Here is a 4154-nt window from a genome sequence, read left to right as displayed (position 1 = left end):
CTAATCACCCAGCTCAGTCCTCTGATTCAGACTGCATACTCATCAGTGGGTTTTTCATCTCCACAAAAGGACTCTTGGGATTTTTATAGCAATTACACTAAACCTATAGATCGATATGGGGGAGAATCCACATCTTAACAACATTGAATCTTTCAGTCCACTAACATAGCATATTCTTCTATTTATTAAAATCTTTCACTTTCCTCAGCAATGTTTAGTAGTTTTCACTGCATAAAGATCTTTCAGTTGTTTTCATTAGATTTATTCTAGGTATCTGATGCATTCTGATGCTCCTATAAATAGCAGTCCTTTGAAATTTCACTTATCAATTGCTTTGTTTTTGTTTTTACTTGTATAAAGAAATACAATTGATTTGGGTCATATAAGAGTCTGACTCCATGTTTTGATGTTTGACTTCTGACTTCTTATAAGCCCAACTTCCTTTTTCTCTTCTGTTCCATATCTGGGCATAATTGATAAGAAAGTCCAAGTGAGCTCCTTTGGGACATATGGGAATTCACACTTGGCAAATTCCCAGTCCACCCTCAGGGACTTCTCTCCAGTCCTGCCCCCTTGACACTCTAAGGCCCAACCCACTCTCTCTGCTCTGCTGAAGCCTGCCTGGACCTGCTTATGCCCTTTCCGCTCTCCCTAGGAGTCCCTTGTTATAACAGTAAACTTTCTTTCAAATTCTCTAGGTCTCTGGATTGTCATCAGCCTCAACATTCTACCTATGAATTAGGAAGGGTTATAGCCTACCTCTGGGAGTAAACACAAAACAGGATATATTTACCTTGTATTTAGCAACCTTCCTAAATTCACTTACAATTTCTAATCATTTGTAAATTATTTTGAACATGCTATATGTACAATTATATCATCTGTGAATAATAATATTTATTTTTCAATCTTTTATTCTTGAAAATATTTTTTATTGCTTCCTTGACCTAGTGAAGACTTCCAATTTTGGAAAGAACTGGTAGTTGTAGAAATCTTGTCTTCTTGCCATGCTTAGGAGTTAGGGGGTGGAGTGGTCAATATTTTACCACATTATGTTAGCCATTAAATTTTATTTTGTAGATAACTTTTATCAGGTTGATGAAATTCTTGGTTACTTCTAGTGTGTTGAGCATTTTCCTTTTAAATAATAAATGTATGGTGAATATGATCAAATACGTTTTCTGTATTTATTGAAATAATCATATGGCTTATCTCCCTTGTTCATTTACTAGGTGAACTATATTGGTTGATTTTTTCAGGTAAATTTCACTTAGTTTTGATGTATTTTTATATAAAATTAGATTCTGTTGGCTAAGGTTTTACTTAATATATTCATATTTGTATTCATAAGAAATATAGGCTCATATTTTCCTTTCTTAGTTCTTTTTAGATTTTAGTATCAGAGTTTTGCTGGGTCATGAATGAGTTAGGAGTTGGTGAGTTGAGTGTTTTGCTCTTCTTTGGGAGAATTTTTGTAAGATTGGCATTACTTTTGCTAGTAGGAAGAATTCACCAGTGAAATCATCCACACTTGGAGTTTTGTGTGTTATCCTTGCTCAGGAGCCATGCCAATATCCTCTGTATCACTCCAGTTTTAGTATAGGCACTGCCACAGCAATTACTACACCTGGAATTCTTATGAGAAAATATTTTAAATAATGGATTTGATTTTTTTTTTTAAGATATATGCATGTACAGGTGTTTCATTTCTTCTGGGTCATTTTTTGGTAAATTCTATTTTTCAAGATTTGAGCACTGTATTTTTCAAGTTTTTTGGCATAAAGTTGTTTATAATATCCTCTTATTATCCTTTTGATGTGCATCCGATCTGCATGGATGTCCTCTGTTTATTCCTCATATTAGCAATTTGTGTTCCTTCTCTCTTGTTAAGTGTTAATCAGTGTTATTAATGTGTACAAAGAACTAAAGCCAAAGCTTTGTTAATTTTTCTACTTTATCAATTTCTCCACATAATTTTATTACTTTTATCCTTCTATTTCCTTTCACTTGTTTCCCTTTTCCAGATTCTTGGGTTAGAAGTGTAAGTCATTGATTTTAAATCTTTTTTCTGTTCTTATTTGTATTTAAAGCAATATATATCCCTCTAAGCATTGTTTTTGCTGCATCCCACCAATTTTGATATGTTGTTTTTTTATTATCATTCAGTTCTGTATGTTTTCTATTGTGTCTTGTGATTTCTTCTTAAATCGTTTGTTTATTTAAAAGCATGTTGCCTAATTTCCAAACATTTCAAGATTTTTCTAGTTATTTTTAATTCCACTCTATAATTTATTTATTTATTTATTTATTTATTTATTTATTATTATTTTTTTTTAATTTATTTTTGGGACAGAGAGAGACAGAGCATGAGCGGGGGAGGGTCAGAGAGAGAGGGAGACACAGAATCAGAAACAGGCTCCGAGCCATCAGCCCAGAGCCCGACGCGGGGCTTGAACTCACAGACCGCAAGATCGTGACCTGGCTGAAGTCGGACGCTTAACCGACTGCTCCACCCAGGCGCCCCCCACTCTATAATTTAATTCCATGTTGGTCAGGGGACACACACTTATGATTTCAGTTCTTTGGTTTTTCTGTTGTTGTTGTTTTTTTTTTTCCTCTCTCTCTCTCTCTCTTTTGAAAGAGAGAGAGAGAGAGAGAGAGAGAGAGAGAGAGAGAGAGAGAGAATGAACAGGGAAGGGGAGGGGTAGAAGGAGAAGGAAAAAAAGAATTCCAAGCAGGGTCCGTGCTCAGCACAGAGCCCCACAGGGCTCCATCTTACCACAGTGAGATATTGACCTGAGCCAAAATCAGTAGTCTGACGCTGAACCGACTGAACCACCCAGGCATCCCTGATTTCAGTTCTTTGAAATTTGTGGAGATTTGCTTTATGGCCCAGAATAAACTTTAAAATAATGTCTACTTTTTGTATTTATTTCTTCAATTATTGAATATAATGCTCTTTATCTGTGAATTAAGTCACATTGGTTAGTTGTTTTATTCAAATCTTTTATGTTCTCATTGAATTTTTTGTGTTTGTTTTATTAGCTCTTGAGATTGTGTCAAGAACTGTCAATGTCTGAGAATTCATTCTATTTGCAATCCAACAAATAGTTTGCCACAGTTGCATGCATAGGTTTACTGATTATTTGAATTTCATTTTATGTAAACTTCTTTTGTATATACTTTGCTTTTTTTTTATTGTATGGTTTTCTTTTTTAAAAATATAAGTAAGAGTTTATAAGGTGTTGTTTTGTTATATATTGAATAATGTTCCTTTAACAAACACACACATATATATACTTTAAAATAGCTTTTTTAAACCAAGGATTATTTAAACTTTTCTTATGATGTCTTTTATTGAAAAAGTGTTTTAAATTTTAATCTAGTCATTTATGTAGATTTTCCTTCATGGTTTGTGTTTTCTGTATCTTGTTTAGAAAATACTTCCTTAACCCTCAGTCATAGAGATACTCAATTATGTATTTTTTTAACTTTAAAGTTTGCTTTTAATATTGTCTAAAATCTGTCTAGAATTTATTTTTGCATATGATGTGAGTTATCTACTATTTTTTTTCTACATGGTTAACCACTTAAATTTTTGAATATCCTATTTTTTCCCATTTATTATCATTGGACCTTTGTCAAAATTGAGATTTCATTTATGCATAAGTCTATTTGGGAATCTGTATTCTGTTTTATTCATCTATTTGTCTATTTGTCTGCCTTTTATCACTGTTTAAATTACTAGGTGTCCATGACAGTTTTTAATATCTTATGTAAGTCTTTTCATCTTTGTTTTTATTTGTTTTTAGTTTATTTTGAAAGAGAGAGAGAGAGAGAGAGAGAGAGAGCAGGCACAAGAGGGGGAGGGGCAGAGAGAGAGAGAGAGGGAGAGAGAGAATCCCAAGCAGGCTTTGCACTGTTAGTGCAGAGCCTGACAACGGGTTCAAAGCCAGGACCCATAAGATCCTCACCTGAGCTGAAACCAAAAGTTGGTTTAAGTGACTGAGCCTCCCTGTAACCCCTCATCTCTGTTTTTAAAATCTGTTTTTAGTTGTTCTTGTTTATGCCTTTCCATGTGAGTTTTTAGATCATCTTGTCAAGTTTTACCCACAAGAACCAAAACTTACTGAAATTGCATTAATTTTATAGGT

General features: G+C 33.7%; 1 non-coding gene across 1 annotated transcript; it reads right to left on the bottom strand.

The window, feature by feature from the left end:
* Positions 1 to 1516: 1516 nt before the first annotated feature.
* On the bottom strand, positions 1517 to 1622 carry LOC131484179 (U6 spliceosomal RNA). Its single transcript, XR_009248082.1, has one exon. It is a non-coding gene; the product is annotated as a U6 spliceosomal RNA (small nuclear RNA).
* Positions 1623 to 4154: the final 2532 nt, after the last annotated feature.

This window comes from Neofelis nebulosa, chromosome 8 (assembly GCF_028018385.1).
Source record: "Neofelis nebulosa isolate mNeoNeb1 chromosome 8, mNeoNeb1.pri, whole genome shotgun sequence".
Lineage (NCBI taxonomy): Eukaryota > Metazoa > Chordata > Mammalia > Carnivora > Felidae > Neofelis > Neofelis nebulosa.
The sequence above is the reverse complement of the archived record's forward strand: the minus strand, read 5'-3'. Positions and strand labels throughout refer to the sequence as shown.